Genomic DNA, 24876 nt, shown 5'->3' with positions numbered 1-24876 from the left:
GACACTTGGGAAGTGTTCGACTTGTGATTTTGTGAAACGAAATCCAGCATATCTATCTTGTTTGCTGTGTCATAATAAAATAATAATAATAATAATAATAATAATAATAATAATAATAATAATAATAACTTTATTTTTGTACCCTGCCTCAATCTCCCCAAAGGGACTTGGGACAGCTAACATGGCACCAATCCCAAGCAATTACAATAAAAGAAAATACTTACAAGACACATGACAGCATCCAGTAAAAATGTTTATACAATAACATAGTGAAACAAAACATAATAACAATAACATAATAGAAAAGAGTATGAAAACAGTACAAAAATTAAATGAGAGCAAGCTGGGTCAAAGTGCGAGGCATGAAAATTGTAAAACCCATGGGCGAGATAGAAAGATAAAGTGTTGCATTTTGTGAGGAACTCGGGTGGGATAAACAATGAGGTTATTCTCAACTGAGGGATGAGATAAAGTGCATCAAAAAAAAACAATTGACACTGGGACGGGACCTGACATGGGAATTAGTTATTCATTGTTACCAACACTGTGAGGAAAACAGGCTGTTTATGTAAGGGGAAGAACACATGGTGACAAATGTACTTCAGAGGAAAACTTGTAACTGATTAAACCATTTGTAACTTTTTGTGGAATCGTAACATGTTGCCATTGTGAAATATACTGTTTGGAAATTGGGTCCATCATTTTGAAAGCCACTATAGGATTTGTCACTGTGCCTTCAAGCTGTTTTCGACTTATGGTGATTCTAAGACAGCATTATCAAAGAAAATCAGTGGGCAGATTTAACGGTAAAGGCAACACTCTGAAGTCTATGGTGAAAGAAATGACTACAGAAATGTCCCAACAATTGGCCTTAACATGATATCTCTATGCTGTATGGAGACCTCAATCAAGCAGACAAATAGGAAAAATCAGACCTTGCAGAACCAACTAGTGAAAATCAACCAAGAGGTTTTCTTGGTAAGATTTGTTCAGAAAGAGTTTGTATCCTCTGAAGCTCTCTCCAGTTTCTTTACTCATCTTGCTGGTAAATATAATTACCAGAATATCCTTCCTTTTTTGAAACTATCTAGAAGGACATCAAGACATGTGAGACTAATTCAATTTTATGCTCAAGTGAATGTTGAAGAAGCACACCCAATGGAAGAATGGTGAATGGAAGCCCTATCTTGGGTTAATTTATACATAGGAATCTTTTACTGGTGATAATGATAACATTTATTGTCAAGATCATGCTGTTATTGCAGAAGGGTTTGACCGCAGAGTTTTGACCTGGAAATGCAATTTAATTTTTGCAGAGTCTTAAGTCAGGCTTGATAAAGTAAAGGTGGTTTAAATAGATTGTTACATGGAAACTAGTTAAGATAGTGTGAACAGTGATGCAGCGTTGTATTTTAGACACAGACTTATCCCCTTCCACTGGCCAATTTGGACCACCATGTGAAATGCATAGCTAATATTTCTCTTTCCCCAATTAATGCTCCATAATTGCATTTACATTTCTTACACATTAGAACTAACCGCTCAACCTGCTGGCAGGTACAGTTTGCCGCTGCTTTCTTCTTTCTGGATGCTGGTGCGTGGCTTGAGAGTTGGGTCAGGGTGTGGGGTGTTACTCCTGGCTATTCCACTAAGTGTGAATTCCTATTTTCAAATCAAAGATTTATTATACCTAGTTTCCCTGAAAACAAGACAGTGTCTTATATTAATGTTTGCTCCCAAAGATGCACTAGGTCTTATTTTCAGGGGATGTCTTATTTTTTCATGAAGAAGAATTCACATTTATTGTTGAACAAAAAAATGAACATTTATTATATACTGCACAATAATTGTCATCACAAACCAGCATAACCAGACAAACTGTGAATCCTATCAAGAATGTCTTGTTACTACCATTATTTCCATGTACAACAATTATGGTATGTACATTTACCAATCCTGCATGCTCTGGTGTTCTTTTTGGGGGGCATGCTTCCAAACAAAATTTTTTCTAGGTCTTACTTTCAGGGGAGGCCTTATATTTAGCAATTCAGCAAAACCTCTACTAGGTCTTATTTTCAAGAGATGTCTAATTTTCGGGGAAACAGGGTACTATGTTAGCTTGAACACTAAAAATATTAATATAATAATTCAGTACAGTATAGCAGTTTGAGCATTGGATTATTACTCTGGAGATCAGGGTTTGAATCCCTGCTCAGCCACTGGGTGATCTTGAGCAAATAATTTTCTCTCAACCTTGGAGGAGGTGAAAGACAACCCCACTCTCACCAGATCTTCCCAGGAAAACCTGGTGATAATTTCACCATAAAATCCCCATCAATTGGTAATGACTTTAAGGCACACAATAACAAATATCAAAAGCCCCCCCCCCCCCCCAAATGGCTCAATGTCATGCCAATGAGTGAAACTATCCCAACCTGTGGTCAGTTTGTTAACAATTCCCAGTACAGTGATTAATTAAAATTTGAGTTAGTCAGCTCCAGTGATCAAGCTAATAAAAACCTAATTGGCACCAATGCACTCATTCTGATATTAGTGTTTCTATTAAACATTTGTTTAGTTATGTGCTAAGGCAGAAAACATTTCACAGCTAAATCTGCTGCTTCAAACCCAAAATCTCTATATGAAGTTATTTAAAAAACCTTTTTTATTTTTCTCCATATCAGTTGGGTACAATAACCAATGTATTAATAAAAAGCACAATGTATTGCCAAAGGCTTTCACAGCCAGAATCACTGGAGTGTTATATCGTTTCTGGGCTTTATGACCATGTTCTAGCAGCATTTTCTCCTGACATTTCACGTGCATCTATGGCTGGCATCCTCTGAAGATGCCAGCCACAGATGCAGGTAAAACATCAGGATAAAAGGCCGCTAGAACACTGCCATATAGCCCAGAAACCACATAATGCTCCAGGTGAAACATCAGGATAATATGCTCCTAGAACACAGCCATATAGCCCAGAAACCACACAACACTCCAATATAAAGCACTCCTTGAATTCGTCATCTGTAATGAATTTAGCTTTAACAATTAACTCTTGTCATATTATTACATTCAGCTTAGAACTGGTTACCCCCAATATGTACAATCTTCTCACACATATAATTGTTAGTTGCATGGAAGAACTAAGGCTTAATAAAGACCTCCACATTTAAAGTAGATCAATTGAAGGCTAAATCAACCCACTGATTTCAATAGGTCTGCACTAATCTATAGCCAAGTTGTGTATATAAAAATAGAAACATAATCTTATAATAAAACAAAGTATTTGCTTCTAATAATCATATATTTATTTACCAGGCACAATTGCCATAAAAATGTATCCCCAAACCAAATGAATATATTTATTCTATGTTTGATGGTGTACATCTAAAACAAAGGAATGTGTTTTGATTTAATCACCCATTTCATTTTTTATCTTTTCTTATGATTTAACAGATCTTTGCTCAACATGAAATTAGCTGTAACTGAGATTCAAATGTCAAAAGATATTAAAGTGGAACCTATCAGATACTTGCTGCTAAGCACTGAAGTATACACTCCTAGTGAAAGTTAGGAATCACTTGATGAGTGATTTTGGTCTGTAGTCTTCAAAGACTAGGGAATACTGTGTATATTACAACTATTCCCTGAATTTAAGTCATCCAAGCCAAACTACCCATGTGTCTTCCTGCTGCTTTGACATTAGAGAACACAATGGCAAAAGCAGCTTGCTTTATATACTATGTCTGTTCAGAGCCAAAACTCAGCAGGTTGCTTCACCTTCATGCACTGTAATGTTTCTCAATACTGAGAGAGGTTCATTGCCTTTGAGTCTCATGAGACTCTGAAGTAGGGCATTTTAATTCACCTCCTCCTGATTAAACAGCAAGAGCCAAGCAGTTGAACCTCTCAGTCAGCCATTTCCATACTATGGTTCGTTCTTGCAGACACAGACAGATAACAGATAGGCAGATAGAGAGAGAGAAGGGGGTCTGGCGCAAAATAATTTCGAAAGAGTAGAAATATTATTTATTATTGCCTTTTTCTCAATATGTGAATGGAACTCTATGCAGTTTACAAATTATTAAAACCAGTAGAGGTGTGCAATTAGGGAAAGAACTCATGCCATTTTTGGTGCCAATTTTTGGTCGCCCCCCTTCCGTTTTTCAGGAATTTCCTGAAATCAGGAAGGGAAAAATACTGTTTCTTGTTCTGCCAGCTGGAAGTACCATTTTCATTCCAGGAAGATATGGCCCATTGGCAGCAATGGAGGAACTTCTGAGGCTCCTCTTTCTATCATTTTTAGGGCTACTGGGACTTGTCGGGGAATTACTGGTCTCAAAAGTTAACTATGTATTCAGTAATCACCTCTCTTAAGTCTATAATTTGCTGATTGACCTGTGCATTGTATTTTTTATCCTGTTTCCCCTTCTGCTTCTCTCCCCCCCCCCCCTATTGTGCTTCAGTATCTATTTTTACACTTTAAATGTACTAAACATATCAAGTCTGTATGAAACTGTGACCTTTATTTCCTGTGCTGGTCTATGACCAAAATAAATGATTTGATTTGATTTGAGGGCTACTGGAACAAAAATGACCACACTCTGAGGACACATTTATAACTACAAGCCTCCCAAGTTTCAGAACGTTTGGATCATCTACTGATTTTTAGAAAATTCTTAAATTGGAGGGAGGGGGAGAGAGAGAGAGAGAGAGAAATGAGCAGGAGAGAATGCAGAAGCAAGAAGATAGATAGGGCTGAGGAGGGGTTGAAATTAAAATAATTGTATTCTCCCCATGGAGACTCAAGGAAGTGTGTGTATTTCCTTCTTCATATGTTTGCTTGACCCCTTTTCTAACACCTGAGCAGAGCTTTGATTTCCTAGAAATCAAGAGACATAGATGTATATATGGCAGATGAGTAGTTCTACATACTTTCTCCCAGTACATGATTCCACTACATGAGAATAGAAAACAAGGACATACTTGGTGATCCCACTCTCTTTGTTGCATCTTTTAAAAGAGCATGAACCACTCTCCCTGTCCATGAGATTGGAACTGCATAAGGGAAGGATGAGAACTGTGGGGTCCACTGTATACATGTTAACCAATAATAAACTACTACTAATAATAAATGTTATTTGCATTCCGCCCTATATCCTTGAGGGGACGCAATATGTTCTCTTATGAAGTCCTCTCTTCCAGAGCACAACTGCAGTACATAAAAACTGACCTCTAAAATCAACAAAAGAGCATCTTTTGGAAACTGGATTTATGTCCACTCTTGGTTCGATAAAAAGGGGGTGGGTGTCCCAGAAGGGTCAGTGGGATGAAAAATGGACATGCATGGGCCATCAGAAGCTCCACAGATGCACAGTGTTGTACAGTGCCAGTGCTGCACAACAAATTTAACTATAGCTTGAAAAACATGCTATTTAGGGTATTTTTATTTTGCAAAACTCTTCTAAAATATAGAAGTATAGAGGGGGAGTCCACCACAAGATACCTCTCAATCCTCAATCTTAATTGTTATACAAAAAAGCAATGTTGTTAGTAATTATGTCATACTGTACAAATGGTATTCCTATGCCCTCATGACATATATACTTTACCGGTAGCCACTTGCTACAGAGCTCTGAATTAAATCCTGATATATTCAAAAAGAATAACAATGTAAACAAATAATGCTTTAGTATGGATTAAAGTTTGATGCAGCAACATACAAATAGTTCATCTAGGTGAAATGATAGAAAGGACATGGAAAAAACTAAATTTCTGGATCTGACCAAGGTCCATATGGTCTTAGAAAATTGGTTTCAGCAGTCACAAGCCAGATACAGCCGGAAATTGACAGACAAGGCATGAAATGATTGGCTCCTCCTGTCATTTGCCTCAGCACCCGTTGTTCAGAAGCACAGAGCCTCTGCCCAGGAAGGTTCTATTTAGCAATTACAGTAGAAAGCCATTGGTTGTCTTGTCTTCTGTCTATGCTGGTGTTTTACAATTGGTGGGAAGACCCAACTTAAGTTAAGCATTTTAAATCCCAATGAATTTAGAAGATCAAAATCTTTCCATTTTTTTTTCTATTTCTGAAAAATGTGAGATCTTGGCTGGGAGTTTTGATGAGTTTGCCATCACAGTGGGGATTGGTTGCTGTTTCACAGTTTGGGCATGTTCATAGATTCAGTGTTGGCAAACACAGCCTCATTGGCTTAGAATGATGTTTATTAGGCTAGACTCTAACCTTGTCAAGACAGAGAAAGCCTTGCGGTAGGTGTCTATATCATAGTATTTCTCTTTGTGGAGAAACAAATTCATTATGCACAAATAAAGTGTCCTTGAAAACAGTCTGGAAAGTTACATCAACCAAAACAGGAAGGCAAGGCACAGTGAATTAAACCTTTGTGCCAGCAGGACTAGTGACTTGAAGGTTGGGTTGCTGACCTGAAGGTTGCCGGTTGAATCCAACCTGGGGAGAGCGTGGATGAGCTCCCTCTATCAACTCCAGCTCCATGTGGGGACATGAGTGAAGCCTCCCACAAGGATAGTAAAAACATCAAAACATCTGAGTGACCCCTGGGCAATGTCCTTGAAGATGGCCAATTCTCTCACACCAGAAGCAACTTCTAGTTTCTCAAGTTGCTCCTGACACGAAAAAACAAAACAAAACCTGAGAGTAGTGCTAACATTTCACAGGTGAAAACCAGGACACATGAAGGCAAGCAACATCAATTTGTGGTCAAAATGGCAAAAGGTATTAATGAGGCAACACAAATAAGCTAAGAGCTTGTCTACACTAACTGTAAGACCCAAAATGGTTTAGAAATTGCCCCTGGATATCCAGACAATATCCAGAGATATCCAATCTTTAATGTGGACCTGTTTAGCTCTGTGTCAATAAAACTCAAGGGATGCTCCAGAAAAGGGAATGGATCAGGACTATGTCTCATTCGTCATCATGGCAGATGTCTGGAGAGCTCCAGGGAACTCCTCGCTTTCAAGCTTTCACAGGGCACCTTTGCTGTGATAGCGCGTGCATGTGATGAGGGGAAAAGAGTGTTCTTGTCCTCCTCCTCCTTCCTGGTTGTGTTGGCAAAGGTGCCAACACAAAGGTCCCCTGTCATCTTCCACAGCAACTGTCCAGCTGGTCCAAATGAGTTTCAGCCTAACTGGATTGAATCAGTGTCAGTACAGCTGGTCTATTCAGCATTTCTGCTTGACTGGCACCAGAATAACTGGAAGAATGAGTCCCAGAAAGGTTGCAGGAATTTGCTTTTGCCTGAGTCTATTAGGAAGGATAGGATTCCACCTTGTGTCTTCTCTCCCTTGATGAATTTTTTTCCCTTTGAACTCAGTTTTTGCCCATTGAACTCAGTTTGCAGCAACTTGAATGAGTTGATGAGAAAAATGAAAGTGGGAGGAAGAAAACAAAATTAGGATCTGTTTAAAGCAGCTGAAAAAGTGGGACTGTGGGTAATTACTCATAGATGTCCTTGCCAATTTGGGGCAGTTGGATGGTATAATAAGATCATTCTATGCCTGGGCTGTAGGATAGTCTCCTCTCACACCTTGTCAGGACCTTTAAATCTTATTAAAAACATCATTTCTGGATGTCCCTGCCAAATGTGCTGAGGTGGATGGCAACAGTGTGGTGTGTTTGGCAGCTATACTATGACCTTTTGCATGTCCGCCAAATATTCTTCCATTGTCATTAAAGTTTTAGATCTTTTGTAGTATTTCTATTGAAGATTTTACTTTGCTGTTGGCAGTTTTAGGTGCCAGAATCTAGTTGTGCAGTCTTAAGTAGAGTAGACCTACTGAATCAATAATATTATTTACAAAAGTATTGCCTTACCATCTAGAAAATGATCCAAAGGGTCTACTCCAGGCATAGACAAACTTTTTTGCCTTGGGGCTGCATTGCGGGCCTGACCAGGAGGGCCAGGTAAGGAGGGAGGGGGGACTAGCACATAGGCCCGGGAAAGGACGAGGCCAAGAGGGAGCGGGGCAGGCCAGGGCCGTCCCAGCTGCTCACCCCAACCTTATGCCAGGCGGAAGGCGGGACACATGGTGACTGCCTCAATCCCCCCCCCCCCCGATCTTTGGGCTATCTTCTTGGCATTATGCTGGGAGGGAGGGAGGCGAGACAGGCAGCAGCTGAGAGTGCTCCAGAGGGCTTGTATTGTACTTATGCAGTGAGGAGGGCAAGTCACACAATGGCTGAGAGTGCTCTAGAGGGCTCTCAGCTGCTATGTCCCTTCCTTCCACATAATTTTGGCATAAGGACATGGCAAGCTGGCATGTCCTCCTGCCAAGAAGACAGGGAAAATGAGAAGGGCCTGAGATAAGCACCCAGGGGGGCACATCCGGCCCCGGGCCTTAGTTTGCCCATGCCTGGTTTAATCTAACTGAGTTTAGGCCACTTGGATGTAGATTTCATGCCTGCATATTCTTTTTAGGATAGAATAACTACTTATTGTAAATCACTTGGAGAATGTTTGGTATTGGTAAAATGCTATAAAAATATATTATGCACACCTATCTAAAATAAAATTTTACATTAACTGCTGGCACTGATGTAACTACCTCTGCAAGAGTTGGTTGGGAAAAAGGCTTGATTCCCATTGCAATGCTGTAGCTGGAAGGACACAGAGTACAAGCTGAACATAAGGACTCCATTAAGTGACTGTATATATTTTGTGTGCAGAAGATTTCTGGTTCCCTGGTGAGTTCAAAGCTTGGATCCAACACCAATCCAGCCTTTATATATAGAAGTTCAGGTTTATATTCTTTGTTCAATATCAAGCCAATTCTTTCAACCTGTACACTGTCTTTTTTCCTTGCTTTCCATCACAATCAAGTATTCTTGTGATTTTTTGGGGAATATGTATGTTATCAGCATATCTTATAAAAGAAAGTGTGTGCTTTTAAAAAGCGAGCTGAGCCACACAATGGAAAATGCAGATGGATCATGACAAAGACAAAAAAGAATTATGGGAGCCATTTGGTTGGACTGTGAAACACAAAATGCTTCTCAGTTTGTCGGGAAAACTATTTTCTATTTCAAGGGCTGGCAGCAATTTATGTTGGCTTGTTTCTACTGACTGTTCTCTCACTGTAGGATTTGGTTTCATAGCAGCAGGGAGTATGAGGGATTTGTGAAGTATACACGCCAGAAGATTGCAATGACCCTAATGTGGCTGAGGTGAAAGGGGAACTTTGGAGATCATTATTTTGTGCTTGGTGGCACGTTGTGATTTAATACGCTCCTGTCCGTTTTCAAACCTTACAAAAAACCATCAAGATCCCATTCATTTTGATAAGGACTTTATAATGACAGAAACATGCTACCATAGCACAGACAAAAAAAATCAAAATCTAAGAAAAGCACAGCACATGCCTTACCTTAGATCAGTCTCTTTTGCACATCATGGCACTTTCCAAGGTAAGGCAGAATATATTCACATTATCATATAATATAACATAAGATTGTACTGCAAATATCTCTATTACAGAACACCTTGTGGTAGATGTTCTCTTCAGTGCAAGAAATACAAGAGCACTCAGATTTAAAGATTTACACTTTCAGGCACCCAAGATTGAGCTCTTACACATAAAAATGTTCAAACATTATCAGTTTACAGGCATCAATTCCAAGATAGCAAATGCAGTTATTCTGTAGAGTGTGTTTATGCCAAAGAATGAAGCTGCATTATCATTCTGCCTCTGTGCTGCTCACGTTGCCTTTTCAATAGTAACAACAACAACAAAAATCTCATTATGCTATCTTATTACCAAACTGCCTTATCATAAGGGTTTCTCTTCTGAAACCAATTTCTTTGCGTGATTATTTAGAGAAATAACTACAGGTTTCTTTTATGGGTATGACATTTTCCCCTCTTGCTTAACGTCTTGTGAAGGAAGATGTTTGGACTTGGGGGACATACTATAATCAGCCTGGTTTTCTAATTTCACAAAGATGGACCTGATTTGAAGGCTATAGTGCTTTGAAAGTGGGTCCCTTGTTTTGAAACACCCTATATAGAAAAGAGTATTTAGGTGTGAAAGGATGAACATCTTACAAGCACTTTTTCCAACAAACAATGTATGTTTTCATTGACATAGCTGCAACCCTATATACATTTTCCTTGGACTATACGAGAAATGTTCATTTAAGATTTCCCCTGACCCACTTCCTGTGGACTGAGACCAATGAAACTTGGCACAGTTATTAGTCATTCTCTACATAGGTGCCCCTGGTGGCACAGTGTGTTAAAGAACTGAGCTGCTGAACTTGTGGACGAAAAGGCGCCAGGTTCAAATCCCGGGAGCAGAATGAGCGCCCACTGTTAGCCCCAGCTCCTGCCAACCTAGCAGTTCGAAAACATGCCAATGTGAGTAGATCGATAGATACCGCTCTGGCGGGAAGGTAATGGCGCTCCACGCAGTCATGCCGGCCACATGACCTTGGAGGTGTCTATGAACAACGGCGGCTCTTCGGCTTAGAAATGGAGATGAGCACCAACCCCCAGATTCGGACACGACTGGACTTAATGTCAGGGGAAATCTTTACCTTTTTTACATAGGTGCCACCTAGGGACACACACTTCTCCTATCTTTTTTAAGCAACTCTAAATGCCTCGCTTGTAGAAGTTGACAGGTTGCTTCAAAAGCCATGTTGTGACTTTGGAAATCAGAGTGTTATCATCTGAAAAATGCTTACCCTTCAAAAATAATTTCATTCAGAGAGGTGGAAGTCCAATGTTGTGAGGTTGGGTGAATAAGGGGGATGGTAGAATTTCAAAGCCACAGGAGCATGCTTCCATTTGGGCAATGTGTGAGTTGTGAACTGGTGCACTGTCTTGCAGAAAGTGGACAACTTTCGTAAGCATGCCACATCTCTTGGTTTTGATGGCCTCCCACAATTTCTGCAGCAGTGAAGCATAGTATGCCCCAGTGATCATGGTACCCTTTGCTAGGAAATCCATCAATACTACTCCGTACTGGTCCCAAAATACTGTGAGCATGACCTTGCCTGCTGAGAGTTGGGCACATGCATTCTTTGGAGGCATGATGCTTCCATTGCATTGACTGGAATTTAATCTCTGGATCAAGGTGATGGACCCAAATTTCATCCTGTAGAAAGCATCCTCCTGGTTTCCATGGCACATTGTCAATAGAGCCTGAGAGCATTCAACTCGTTCCTGCTTCTGGAAAGGTGTGAGCAGCTGGGGAACCAAGCGAGTGGATACCTTATGCATGTGAAGAAGATCTTGGATGATTTTTTTTCCATGGAACCCACACTAATCTTGACATTTTGGGCTAGGTGGTGAATGGTTATGCAATGACATTCAAAAATGGCAACCTCCACTTGCTGGATGGTGTGTTCATCAGTAGCAGAATGGGACCACCCTGGAATTGGAGCTATTTGCACCGAAGTCTGACCACATTAGAATTACAATGCCAATTCTTGACTACATCGTATGATGGGGAATCATCACAATAAACCTCTTTCATCTCATTGAACATCTCCTTTGGTGTGTGGCCTTTCAGGTAAAGGAACTTGATGACTGCTCTGTATTCCACTAGGTCCATTATCAAATCTCACACCACTTCAGCACCTGTACAATCAAAACTGTTATCAGTTCTGAGTTGTAAATTGGCATGTAACCTATAGAGACTTATATCATCATTACAAGTATGCAGTTTCAGCACCTTGTGATAAATAGAAGTGGGTCAGGATAAATCTTTAATGAGCGCTCCTCATAACTTACTCCAAACAAAGGATGGAATCCAGAAATGGATTCCCACTAACAGAACAGTAGGATCCACCATAACTCAGGAATAATGCATTTTCCCTCTGTCACTGTGGCCCCTTGAAAACTCCCCCCAAACCCTCTGGTGGGTTGGGAAACACTGGGAACATTTTCTTGGTGGCATGATAGGACACAGTGAGAATGGAAGTAGAAGAAAGTTTTGAAACCTCTACCAATGGATTTATGCTGTCAAGGCTTATTTCCATGTAAACATAAGTAAGATGGGTGATAGATTCTTTCCTGTTATTTACAATAAATTAGTATATGCATGCAAGTCAAGAATATGTTTTCATGGGTGGTAAATTGATAACTGCAAATCAGAAAACAAGGCATCTCATATGTTATTTATATGTGTACAACTGTCTTAGCTTTGCTAAATGTTTTAATGGCTTAGGGCCCTTTTTAGCATTCACACACACACACACACCAATTCACACTTCCCAGACTAATACTCAGATTGAAATACTGCAATACTTTGAACTGTGAAGTTCTTTGAATTCTGTGATGCAGTTCTTGCTTAAACTTTGCATGTAAAACCCCTACATCATGAAAAGTTGCATATAAAATGTGTACATTATGGAAATCATACTATATATAAATGTGTGTGTGTGTATTTGAAAAATTATAAATCAATTCAGAAAGCATTCAGAGCAGATTTGTGTCTGAATAAATATGAAACTGAAACAGACTTGAAAGAAACTGTTTAGCTGTTAAAATATACTTCTGGAAGAAACATCATTTATATCCTATTCTCTCTTACCATCTACAATAGATCCTTAGCATCCACTATGGTTTGGTTTCAGGATCCTCCATGAAAAGTGATAAGAAAAGGGGAAATGAAGAATCTCTGGATACTCACGTTTCATTATATACAATGGTATAGCAAAGTCATTTCTCTTATATAAAATGACAAAATTAAGGTTTTTGATTCTTAAAAATATTTTCAAGCCATGGATGGTTCAATCCATAGATAGAGAATCCATAGATATGGAAAGTCGATATATTAAAAGAGAGAAACTATTTTGAATTTTCTCATGTATTGACATAATGATTATGATGTCCACATCCTTTGAGAACTAATTTTGAAACACCTAGCAGTATGTTTACTTTCTCACTTCAAGGACACAAAAGGTTTCTCTTATTAATGCCAGTGGCTTTTCTATGGCTATGGATTTCTGTGCATCCCTCAACTTCATCTAAGGGCATCTGAACAAACGGAATACCTATTTTCTTCCATCATACATCAGCTCAGCTCTACACTAATTCTTCCATAACCTTCAGTTTTATTAGCAGAGGTGTCTAGGATTAATTCAAATGTAGATTCAGATTCATATTTAACCACTTTGAGTATCCACTCTCCAACTGGGATCATATCAGGAGAGGGTTGAACCATGCACATTCCATTTTGTCCAAGCCATTGGGTTCTAACATATAGCATTCATAGACCCCTGCAGAACACCCTCCAACTGTCCTGATTTGTCATTCATCACACTTTTTCCAGCTGTTTTTAAAAATGTCCAAGTTTTGTTCTCCTCTTCCCAATTTTCCTTTTTGTCCTTAACTTACTTCCATTATGTGAACTGAATTCAACATTCAAGAGTAATTTGTACCCTTGCCCTTCCCAGTAGCCTCAGGAAAAAACAATCCACTACAGTATCCTCTAAGGTAGTAGTTCCCAACCTTTTTTGACCAGGATCCAGTTGACTAGAGATCACTTGAACAGGACCACTTTGACCAGGGACCACTTGAACAGGAACCACTTTGAATGGGGACCACTCTCCAACATTAGTACCAAAAGGGTTATGAATCAGTTTTTGGTCAACTTTAGATTTGGTTTGGTTATTTGGGGTGCTGATTCAGAAAACTGTATTGGATTTTTTTATGTCAAAGGCATTGCATAATAAATAAGTTTAAAAATGATGAAATAAAGGAATCACAAGCAGCTAAATAGTTTTAGACCAAAAGCGGGCAACAGCGACCACATTGTCCGTAACTTTAAACAACTCCTCCTCCGTACATGAGGCAGGACATTGTGGGATAGCATACATACGCGGAGTTGTTTGTTCTGCTCCACAGTCACACAAGGTGGAGGATTCCTCCGGGTAGTGCCACCTTGCCAAGTTGTCCTTTGATCTGCTTACTCTACTTCTGAGTCTGTTCAGGGACTTCCAAGTTGCCCATTCTTGGTTTGCCCCTGAAGGAAGACACTTGTGGGGGGCCATCCAGTTGGAATTGCCTGGTTTAGCTGCCCAGAGGGATACTCTTGCTGTTGCTGGGGGAACATTAAGAGGAGTGGTGGTTCTCATGAAGCTTTTCCTTGATTTGAGTCTAGTGGGAGGAGGCTGATAGTCATGCAGTGGATGGCTTTCACAATGTTCGACCTTATTTCTCTCACATTGGATAGACCACAGCAGCTCTAGTTTCTGATACAAAATATATGCTCGCCTACAGAAAACCATATTTAATAATCTAGAAAACCATATTTAATAATAAATAAATAAAGAGGAAGGAGGTTTGCAGACCAGATGTTTGTTCTCATGGCTCACTGTTGGGCCGCGGCCCACAGGTTGGGAACCACTACTCTAAGGTAGGTGTTCTTCCTCAATGGTAACTTGTTCTTGCTTCTCCCCATTTGTCCTGGCTTTCATCTGTGTCCCCATCTACACCGCCATATGAAATCCAGATTATCCAGTTTGAATTTATATGGCAGTGTAAACTAACATAATCCAATTCAATGCAGATAATCTGGATTTTATGTGGCAGTGCAGATGGGGCCTGAACTCAGCAGGAGGTATAGGTTTCTGCAGTGATCAGGAGTGCAATTTAACACTTAAAATGGTTGTATTAACTGCATCTCTTCCTGGAAGCACTTGATTTTGCCATGATGACAAATGCCTTAGTTACATTCTGTTTGTAGCACATTCTTGTGTAACTGTTTTTAAGATCATCATCATCATCATCATCATCATCATCATCATTCCAATAGGATTTTCAGATTTGAAGATTCTTAATGAAAGAGCTTTTAAGGTGTAATATTATTATTCTTTTAAACTGCTTTTTAACTCTTTTAATTATATGTTTTTCATTGGGTTTTTTTAACTATTGTCAGCATTTTCATTCCATGTTTTTAATTGAACTGTGTTTAATTTAACTTGTAAGCACTTAATTCTGGCCAAGGTGAGCCAGGAATGGTCCTTCATATGTTTCTCGCTCTCAATCTTCCTGTCCCAACATGTGAGTGAACCTGAAAAGGTTATAAAAACATCTGAAACATTCTGTAATATCATTCATGGCACTCATTTAAAAGAAATGCATGTAAGGCTCTTTAAACTCTTATTCTAGAGTCCTTTACATGCAATTGTAAAAACCCTAACCATTTTGATACCCCTGTGAATTAATCTTCAACTGCTAAGCATCTTTATCTGTGAAATATACAAAATGACAGTTTTCAAAATGTCCAGATTCTTTACAGTTGAAAAACCTGTACATTGCTATCTTACTACTTTAGACCCTTAAACAGTTACACTCTGCTATCTTAACAGAAGAGACATGCCATAAATTACATCCCACGGTAGAGATTAATGTTCTGTGATTTGCTGAAGTCCAGTATGAAATCATAATCATAGAAAACAACACATTCCTCCTAGTCACTTTCAGGGTTTCAACACTCTTTCTTTCTCGACAGGGAATATGCATCTTTATTGACTGGATAGCAGGCAGGTTTTCTATAAGTATGAGCCCCCCCCCCCCCCCCGGTGCTGGAAAAACTGATACATTTTGGATTCCATCTATTTATGCAGCTCTTAAAGGCTAGCTTCCAATCATTGTCACCCGCATTGTTGGTTTGTTATATCAGTGATGGGCTACCTTCTTAGCAATTATGGGAGATCAGCTTCATAACTGATAAAAAGACCAGAGACCAGAAAGTTGGACTAAATTGTCACTTTGCACCCTGAGGTTCTCCAAGATTCCATTACTAAGACTAGTGATTTTTTAACTATTCTGGAGCTAAGAGTGAGCAGTGAAGCATTGCTGTTGTTGCTAGCATGATATTCCAAATTCAAAGTTTACAAAGAGGACTTCAGTATGTTCTTGTGAAGGAAGCAATCCATAGTGTTGAATCTGCTTTGGGGACAAGATTCAGCTTCTAGGTAACTCTTTGAAAATTTGGAAGAGAATGTGGACTGGATTCCCTGCCTCACTGACATGGAAGGGACCAGTCATATTGCAGGAACAATGTTTGGAATATTGTGCACAGTTCTGACATAAATGAAAACCAATACTATAGATCTCTAAAATTTAATTAAAAAGCAGTCAAGACAATAAAGGTTCTGGAACAATTTACCTACAAGAAACATTATGGTAAGATCCCCATATCCAAGTTCAACAGTTTCACTTACTCATGCTATAAACCCACCCCTCCCTATGAATGTTTTGGGATCTTTCTATGTCCTCCATTTATTTATATACCACTCCATCTCCTCGAGAGGATTCCGTGCAGTTTCCAACATGAACATAAAAAACATTTAATTGTCAAAAAACACCATGCAACAAAGTTAAACATAGTAAACATAATAAACAACATCATAAGACAGAACCAAAACAGAGAGCTGTCCAATGACATGAATGGTAACAGAATTGGGACAGATGAAATATGTCTTTACATTACCCATGGTTAAAAAGTGGGTTTTGCTATCACAAGATGTAAAAATAGTCATCTCCTGCTTGTGGACTTCTCATAGCATCTGTTTGGGACCCATGGGTGAAACCAAAATGATTGACTACAAAAGCTCTGACTTTATGACATTTATATTTTAATTCTTTATCCCTACCATACCCCAATCTCTACACCCTACTGGAAGACAACTAACACAAATTTGAAGTATCAAAAAATTATGCACAGCAGTATCTGGATTGGCTATATATATCTTCAAATCACCTGTTGACTTATGGTGTCCATATGGATATCATAAGGTTTTCTTAGGCAAAAATACTCATGTATTTCCTCTGAAATACAGCCTGCAGGACCTGGTATTCATTGATGATCTCCCACCCAAGTAGGGTTTACCCTACTTAGCTTAGATCAGATAGGATTTGAGTCTTTAGGGCACTCTATACAAATAATATTTTCCATTTATATAACAGTTGTCTGAATTTCTCATAACAGTTTACATACAGTGATGCAGTTACAGCAACCTTTGATCTCCACTCTCAGAGAAACAAATATGCTAAAGATCACTGTGTGAATTCATGTTTGAAGTGAAAGCTTAACCTCTGACTTTTCCAATTATGCTCCCTCCTCTCAAAAAGCATTATCCCACTGTTTTGCTTGTCATGCCAATCTTTAAGGTGCAAGATCCTTGTCTGGAAAAATTGAGTTCTAAGGGCTAGAAAGTAAAACACTGAAACATGTCTTTATATTTTTTTACCACCAAAGTCTATTTCCAAATACAAAGATATGGAACTAAATCTATCTAAGGCATGGGCAAACTTCGGCCCTCCATGTGTTTTGGACTTCAACTTCCACAATTCCTAACAGCCAGTAGGCTGTTAGGAATTGTGGGAGTTGAAGTCCAAAACACATGGAGAGCCAAAGTTTACCTATGCCTGATATTTCTGGATATCTCACTCTATTAGTTCAAGAGCAAATTTCTCATCCAATGTGTAGCAACACACCACAGGGTGCACTGTTAAAATCTGAAATTTACCACAATGTATCATAAAGGCCACCACCTTGGCCAACATAGTCATGATGGCTACATATTTTTTTTGTTCATGATGAAAAGAAAGCTGAGTGGGAATGTGCTATTGCATTTATTTCTGCATGTGAACTTCCCACAGCATTTGGTTGGCTATCATGCAAGCAAAATGGTAAGCTAGATAGGTCATTGGCTTGGTGGCTACCATGAAAGTATATTTGCTTTTGGTTTTAGTCCAGACTTTTCAACTATGCAACTATACCTATCCAAACATATAGGTTCAGCACATTGGACAGATCCTTCAATTCTACCCATCCCAATACACAGGAAGAAAAGGCAGTTTTTCTTTATTCCAAAGTTGTACTCACATTGCATACTTATAGCACTTTGATACCATTCTAACTGTCATGGCTTCATCCTTCAAAATCCTGAGATTTGTAATTTACTGAAGTACTCAGAACTCTCTACTATGAAACCCCAATCCACCCTCTAGATCACTGGTTCTCAACCTGTGGGTCCCCAGATATTTTGGCCTTCAACTCCCAGAAATCCTAATAGCTGGTAAACTGGCTGGGATTTCTGAGAGTTGTAGGCCAAAACACCTGGGGACCCACAGGTTGAGAACTACTACTCTTTATTTAAAGCATAAATACTCTCTGACAGAGAATTCTACATCCCTCATCAAAGCACAAATCCCAAGATTTCACAGGATGGAACCATATCAGTTGTAGTGGCATCAACGTATTATATTTGTGTAGTGTGTATACATCCCATGCTTCTCACAGCTAAATCCCGACTTTATGTTTAACATCATAGCTCAGAAATTTGTTATTTAAGTACATTCAAAGTGTTGGAAAATGTCCAAATAATGAGAAAATTTGATAATTTGATGTGTTGCATGCACTGATATTACATTATCTATAGAGCTAGATATGCTTCTTAGCAGGGGGTTGGACTAGATGGCCCATGTGGTCTCTTCCAACTCTACTATTCTATGATTCTATGATTCTATATGGAAAGCTGGAACAGCTATAATCATTCTATGGTGGTTGTCAGGAAGAGTCATGTGGGTAACACTGGCCCAGATTCCAGACTATACTGTATAAGCAAGGTGAGATATAAGGAGAAGGTAACCAGATTCTAGATGCTGCCACTGCTGTGACTATCATAATTATTGCCATGCTATTGAGGATATTTTCATATTATCATAGTTTAGTGTTCTCTACAATTGGCACAAGCCACCAGAAACACAAATGAAAACATATCTCAAAGATAGTCTCTATGTATACAAGTAACAATGCTGTCAGAAGAGGAGGGGAAAGTAGTAGTAGTAGTAGTAGTAGTAATAGAGGAGGAGGAATCCAAAGCTATATTTCATGTTCAATACTGGACATAACTTAAAATTTTAGGCAAGATGCTTCTGGCTTGCAGTTTTAAAAAGTCATATAAAACTATAGCCATCCCATTGGTTCATAAAAAGCTCTTGTTTTTGTCTCACATAACAGTTCAACACCAATTTCATTTTCTGCATTCACAAACCATCACATAAATGGCAGTTAAAAGATGATTCCAGTAATAATAATATTAATAATAATACTAATACTAACAACAGCAACAGCAACAACAACAACAACAATATAAACATAGTTCTAGACACCTGGGGTGTCCGACCTGTGATCTAATACAAAAGCCAGCGTAGTGATCTTGTTTGTTGTGTACTAATCTTGTTGGGTATAAAATAATAATAATAATAATAATAATAATAATAATAATAATAATAATAATAATGAGATTTTACATATTTAAAGCAAAAAAGCTACATCCATTCAACATGAGTATCTTATGTATTGTGGAAACACATGAGAAATGTTTTATATCAATTATGTGGCAAAATGTTGAAATACAAGCAAACTGAAAAGAACATGCATGAATAACTGAAAAACTTTTCTATATTCACTTCAAAGCAAACACTGAAATCAAGACAAATGGGGATTGTAGCATTCTGTAATTCACAGTAGAGTAATGATATTTATTGTTTTCATTTTAAAAATTGTGATCTTAACTCCTCTGTTCCATAACCTGAGACTACCCAATGGAGGCTTTTAAACCTGTTGTGAAGTTATAAGCCAGGCTAAAGCAGTGACAAACTTTTTGATCAGTTTTTAAAATCAGCAATTCAAAGTGATCAATTCATTTTAAAAGGAACTATATCAGAGATTTAGAAGGCAAACAGAGAAAACAGAGAAAATGTCCAAAAGACTTGCAAAAGGATGTTGTTGTTCTGAGTGCTTAGTTCGGTTGATTTAAAAGTTCCTAAAAAGTCTATAAATTACAGTCTAGTCAATGAAGTCTGGCTCCTGGAGAAATGCTGACATGAACACAGAATTTGTACAATGAGATTTATATCCACATATTTTAAAAAGGCAGAGATAATGGCCAGATCATTCCATTCATTCCCCCCCCCCCCCCCCGCCAATTAAAATCCCACTAGAAGCATAGCTAAAAGTAGCAGCACCATGGACAGGAGGGAGAATGATATGTTGTCAAAGGCTTTAATGGCTGGAAGCATTGGGTTGCTGTGGGTTTTTCAGGCTGTATGGCCATGTTTCAGAAGCATTTTCTCCTGATGTTTCGCCTGCATCTATGGCAGGCATCCTCAGAGGTTGTGAAGTCTGTTGGAAACTAGGCAAGACGGAGTTATATATGTGTGGAAAATCCAGGGTGAGAGAAAGAACTCTTGTCTGTTTGAGGCAGGTGTTAATAGAGCAATTGATCACCTAGATTAGCATTGAATGGTATTCCAGCTTCAAGGACTGGCTGCTAACTGATTGGGGGAATCCTTTGTTAGGAGGTGTTCGCTGACCCTGATTGTTTTCTGTCTGGAATTCTCCTGTTTTCTGAGTGTTGTTCTTTATTTACTGTCCTGATTTTAGAGGGTTTTTTTAATACTGGTAGCCAGATTTTTAATACTGCATAGTACTTCATAGTTGACCATGTCCACTCTGAAATTCTGGCCATTGGTACTTTGAATCCATCTGGAATTAAACTGGAATTAATTTTATGGTTTTTAGCAGGATTGTGTGTTTTGTTTTAGGATGTCTATCTTGTTGTATGTCTTCTATTGGCAATTGAATACTTTGCATGTGTTGGAAACCACCCTGAGCCCTCTTGGGGAGACAGGGTGGTCTAGAAATAAAGTTTTATTATTATTTTGTTCATTTTCATGGTTTCCTCCTTTCTGTCGAAATTGTCCACACACTTAGGGATTTCAATGACTTCTCTGTGTAATCTGACATGATCGTTGCTAGAGTGGTCAAGGTGATCAATTGCTACATTCACACCTGTCTCAAACAGACAAGAGTTCTTTCTCCCACCCTGGACTTTTCACAGATATATAAACCCCACTTGCCTAGTTTTCAACAGACCCCACAACCTCTGAGGTTGCCTGCCATAGATGCAGGTGAAACATTAGGAAATAATGCTTCTGGAAGATGGCCATACAGCCTGGAAAACTCACAGCAACCCAGGGAGAATTATAGTTTAAATGTGTGATTGTGAAGAACTGACTGCTTCATTAAGAAAAACTTTCCTTTTTGTTGTTGTTGTTCCCTCTTATATTTCTTTGGCTCACTAAGAACCAGCTCCAAGGGATCTGCATTATTCAGAGTCAGCCTGTATTGTCCTTATTCTCTCAAAACTGAAGTCCAGTTAATACCAACACTGCTGTGAAAGAAAGTGGCTCAGCTTATCTGAATAAAATCTGCAGCAGAGTGTCATAAGAGACGTCGTGAAAGTGGAATTACCTTTCAGAAAATAAAAGACATTCGCAATGAAAAGGAGCCGGGTTACTGGAGATATAGATGAGAGAAACTGTCTCATTTCAACACCGCGGGGATAAACCAGAGAACAACAGGTGAACGGGCAGCCTCTTCCCGCAAGTTTAGCTTCATTTTTATATAAACGGACACTTGAACTGCCTCAAGGGAACAAATGGTACATTGTGAACCAATCTTGTGTTGCAAACCTGAGCTTTTTAATGTGCTTGGGGAAAAGTGAAAAGAGTTAGGGACAAGCTTGAGGGAGATTGTACAAGTGGCATCCCTTTGATCAAAACCGAATCGTGATTGCCTGCGACATGAACTATTAAATTAAAGCTAGGGGACCATAGACTACTGTCAAAATACAAACCGAGAGACATTTTTCTACTCTGGTGTCCCAGTTGAGAAAACACAGCTTTATAAATTTTCCATTTGTACAATAAAAGAGGAAAATGGGGGGAAACAACTTGTTCGTGGGTGGAAAGAAAGTGCCAAACCATAGTTGCTATTTAGATACATACTATCAGAAGAGGCAAGAACTGGACACACAACAGATGAGAACAAGGTTCCCCAGTTGCCTCACACAAAGAGTATATAGCACTCCTGTCCATGCCTTCCCGATGCCACCATTCATCTTTATCACTTTGCCACGCTCGTGCCACTTGTCAACAACGAGGCATTTCAGGGTTGAAATCGCTGACCCTTTTCAGCTTCAAAACAACACACACAGCCTTCTGCGGAAGTGAACACCTTTTTGATTCCAGTCATCTCAGAAAACCCTTTTTCCATTCACTGCACACAGAGATTAGGGTTCTAAAAAAAAATCCGGGGCATAGAGTACACGCTTGTCTTCAAATGCACCTAGTAGCATGCCAAGTGAAGCAGGAAACTTTCTGCTCCAGAGAGGATGTCAACAGAAGACACAGCAAATAGTTGATTTAAATGGAATCATAGAATCACAGAGATGGAAGAGACCTTGTGGGCCATCTAGTCCAACCCCCTGCCAAGAAGCAGGAAAATCGCATTCAAAGCACCCCCGACAGATGGCCATCCAGCCTCTGCTTAAAACCCTCCAAAGAAGGAGCCTCCACCACACTCTAGGGCAGAGAGTTCCACTGCTGGACAGCTTTCACAGTGAGGAAGTTCTTCCTAATGTTCAGGTGGAATCTCCTTTCCTGTAGTTTGAAGCTATTGTTTCACAACCTAGTCTCCAGGGCAGCACAAAACAAGCTTACTCTCTCCTTCCTATGACTTCCCCATACAAATTTATGGCCATCATGTCTCCTCTCAGCCTTCTCTTCTGCAGGTTAAACATGTACAGTAGACTCCCATAGTTGTACAGCACTCTCAGCTAACTGGAACTCAAGTAAATGGAACTTTTAAGCAACTGGCAAACAAAAAGAAAAAAAAACTTTCAATAAATACATAATAAATATTAAAATAAAATCAATTTTAGCGGAAATGTTACATTAAATCAAATGTGTTTGTATTTGTCTTAATTTGCTTTTAATATCAACTCAGTACAGTGTTTATGGCATGGTATATTTTAAATAGTAACGCTCAAGAAGCCAAAAGCTACACTGGCACGGCATCTACCAATTCCCATGGTGCCAGTGAACTGTGACTGCATCCCCACTGTAGACTGAATGCTGTTTGGCATGCCTTTTTAACTGCCATGGTTCAATACTTGGGAATCATGAGAGTTGCAGTTTTACAAGGTGTTTAGGCATCTGGATTGCTGTGAATTTTCCAGGCTGTATGGCCATGTTCCAAAAGCATTCCCTCCTGATGTTTTGCCCACATCTATAGCAGGCATCCTCAGAGGTTGTGAGGTATATTGGAAACTAGGCAAAAGGGATTTATATATCTGGAAGGTCCAGGGTGGGAGAATGAACTCTTGTCTGTTGGAGGCAAGTGTTGCAATTGATCACCTTGATTAGCATTGAAAAGCCTTGCAGCTTCAAGGCTTGGCTGATTCCTGCCTGGGGAAATCCTTTGTTGTGAGGTGTTAGCTGGCCCTGATTGTTTCATGCCTGGAATTCCTTTCCTGCTTCTTGGCAGGGGGTTGGACTGGATGGCCCATGAGGTCTCTTCCAACTCTACTATTCTATGATTCCCCTGTTTTCAGAATGTTGTTTTTTATTCACTGTCTTGATTTGAGAGTATTAAAATATTGTTTAGGCATCTCTGCCAAACTACAAAGCCCAAGATCCTTTAGCACTGAGCCATGGCAGCTAAAGCGGTGTCAAACTGTGTTGATTCTACAACCTAATAACTGCCTCATCACACTAGAGTATGAATCCATTTTAAATCTGGTTTCTGCCTCCTGCAGAATTTTGGGGTTTGTAGTTTGGTGAGGCCCAGGACCTGTCTGGCTGAGCTGTTTAAAGGCTCCTCCCTAAAGTGGATTTAAAGTGGATCCAAGCTCTAGTGTGATGAGGTCCTTAAGAGTGGGCATAACTCTGAATAGACTAGAGAGAAGGGGGCAGCAGAGGGGGAATGTTGAAGGGCATCCTTTGCTGCCTGGGTCTTTGGGATGAAACCACAGCACCATCAGGGATTGGAAGGCGGAGAGTGCCTCGACCCCAGGGACATAGCCAGAAAAAAAATTGAAGGGGTGGGGTCGAAACTTTTTTTAGCCAATCATGAAGAGTAGTTCCATAACGCAAAATAATTTAGAAATCAGGCCCCATGGATAAACTTCAGTGGACACGCAAGACAGATAAACTTCAGTGGATACACATGGGGATTTAGTTAACCAGTTAAAATTCATGAATAAACCAGTTTTTTAAAAAAAAAAATCTGAAAAATTTCGAGGGGGGTGAACCCCTAACACCCCCCCCCCCCCTTGGCTACAGCCCTGGGAAGAAGACCTTGCAAAATGACAACAACTCCCACCACACATTCACACTGACCTCTCTCGCCCTAGACTTTCCACAGATACATATTTACCTCTTTGCTTAGTTTTCTCCATACCTCACAACCTCTGAGGATGCCTGCCATAGATGTGGGCAAAACGTCAGGAGAGAATACTTCTGGAACATGGCCATACAGCCCGAAAAACATACAACAACCCTGCAACTCCCACCATTGCTTTGAATGCGATTCTCCTGCTTCTTGGCAGGGGGTTGGACTGGATGGCCCATGAGGTCTCTTCCAACTCTATGATTCTATGATAATAAATCATTTGCAATGCTTGCTGAACAGACTGAATTTCCTTTTGGTGGAGTACAGCTGAAGCATCTACTGCAGAGTATGATTCTGTGCTGGTTCGAAAGTGGTGTCAATCTGCATTCATTATACGGTGTGGATCAGGCATGGGCAAACTTCAGCCCTCCGGGTGTTCTGGATTCCAACTCCCACCCTTCCTAAAAGTCTCAAAGGCTGAGAAAGGGACCTGAGGCTGTTAGGAAGGGTGGGAGTTGGAGTCAAGAACACCCGGAGGGCTGAAGTTTGCCCATGCCTGGTGTAGACGCAGACTCGGGGCAAAGGCTGGAGACTCAGGGCAAGGCTAAGGCGAGGGGAGGGGGCTACGGCAGT

At 39.6% G+C, this 24876-nt stretch overlaps 2 protein-coding genes across 5 annotated transcripts in view; both read right to left on the bottom strand.

The window, feature by feature from the left end:
- Nucleotides 1-24876, bottom strand: part of sorcs1 (sortilin related VPS10 domain containing receptor 1) — a 597151-nt gene that overhangs the window by 571459 nt on the left and 816 nt on the right. The gene's annotated exons all lie outside the window — the stretch shown is intronic.
- The window catches only part of LOC134297776 (uncharacterized), a 74503-nt gene extending 49627 nt beyond the window's left edge, over nucleotides 1-24876 (bottom strand). The window contains exon 1 of the mRNA XM_062976279.1: nucleotides 1-24876. This exon is cut by the window's left edge and continues 44395 nt beyond it. The gene's annotated coding sequence lies outside the window, so the exon portion shown is untranslated.

Source organism: Anolis carolinensis, chromosome 3 (genome assembly GCF_035594765.1).
Source record: "Anolis carolinensis isolate JA03-04 chromosome 3, rAnoCar3.1.pri, whole genome shotgun sequence".
Classification (NCBI taxonomy): Eukaryota; Metazoa; Chordata; class Lepidosauria; order Squamata; family Dactyloidae; genus Anolis; species Anolis carolinensis.
This window is presented reverse-complemented; position numbering and strand designations above follow the sequence as displayed.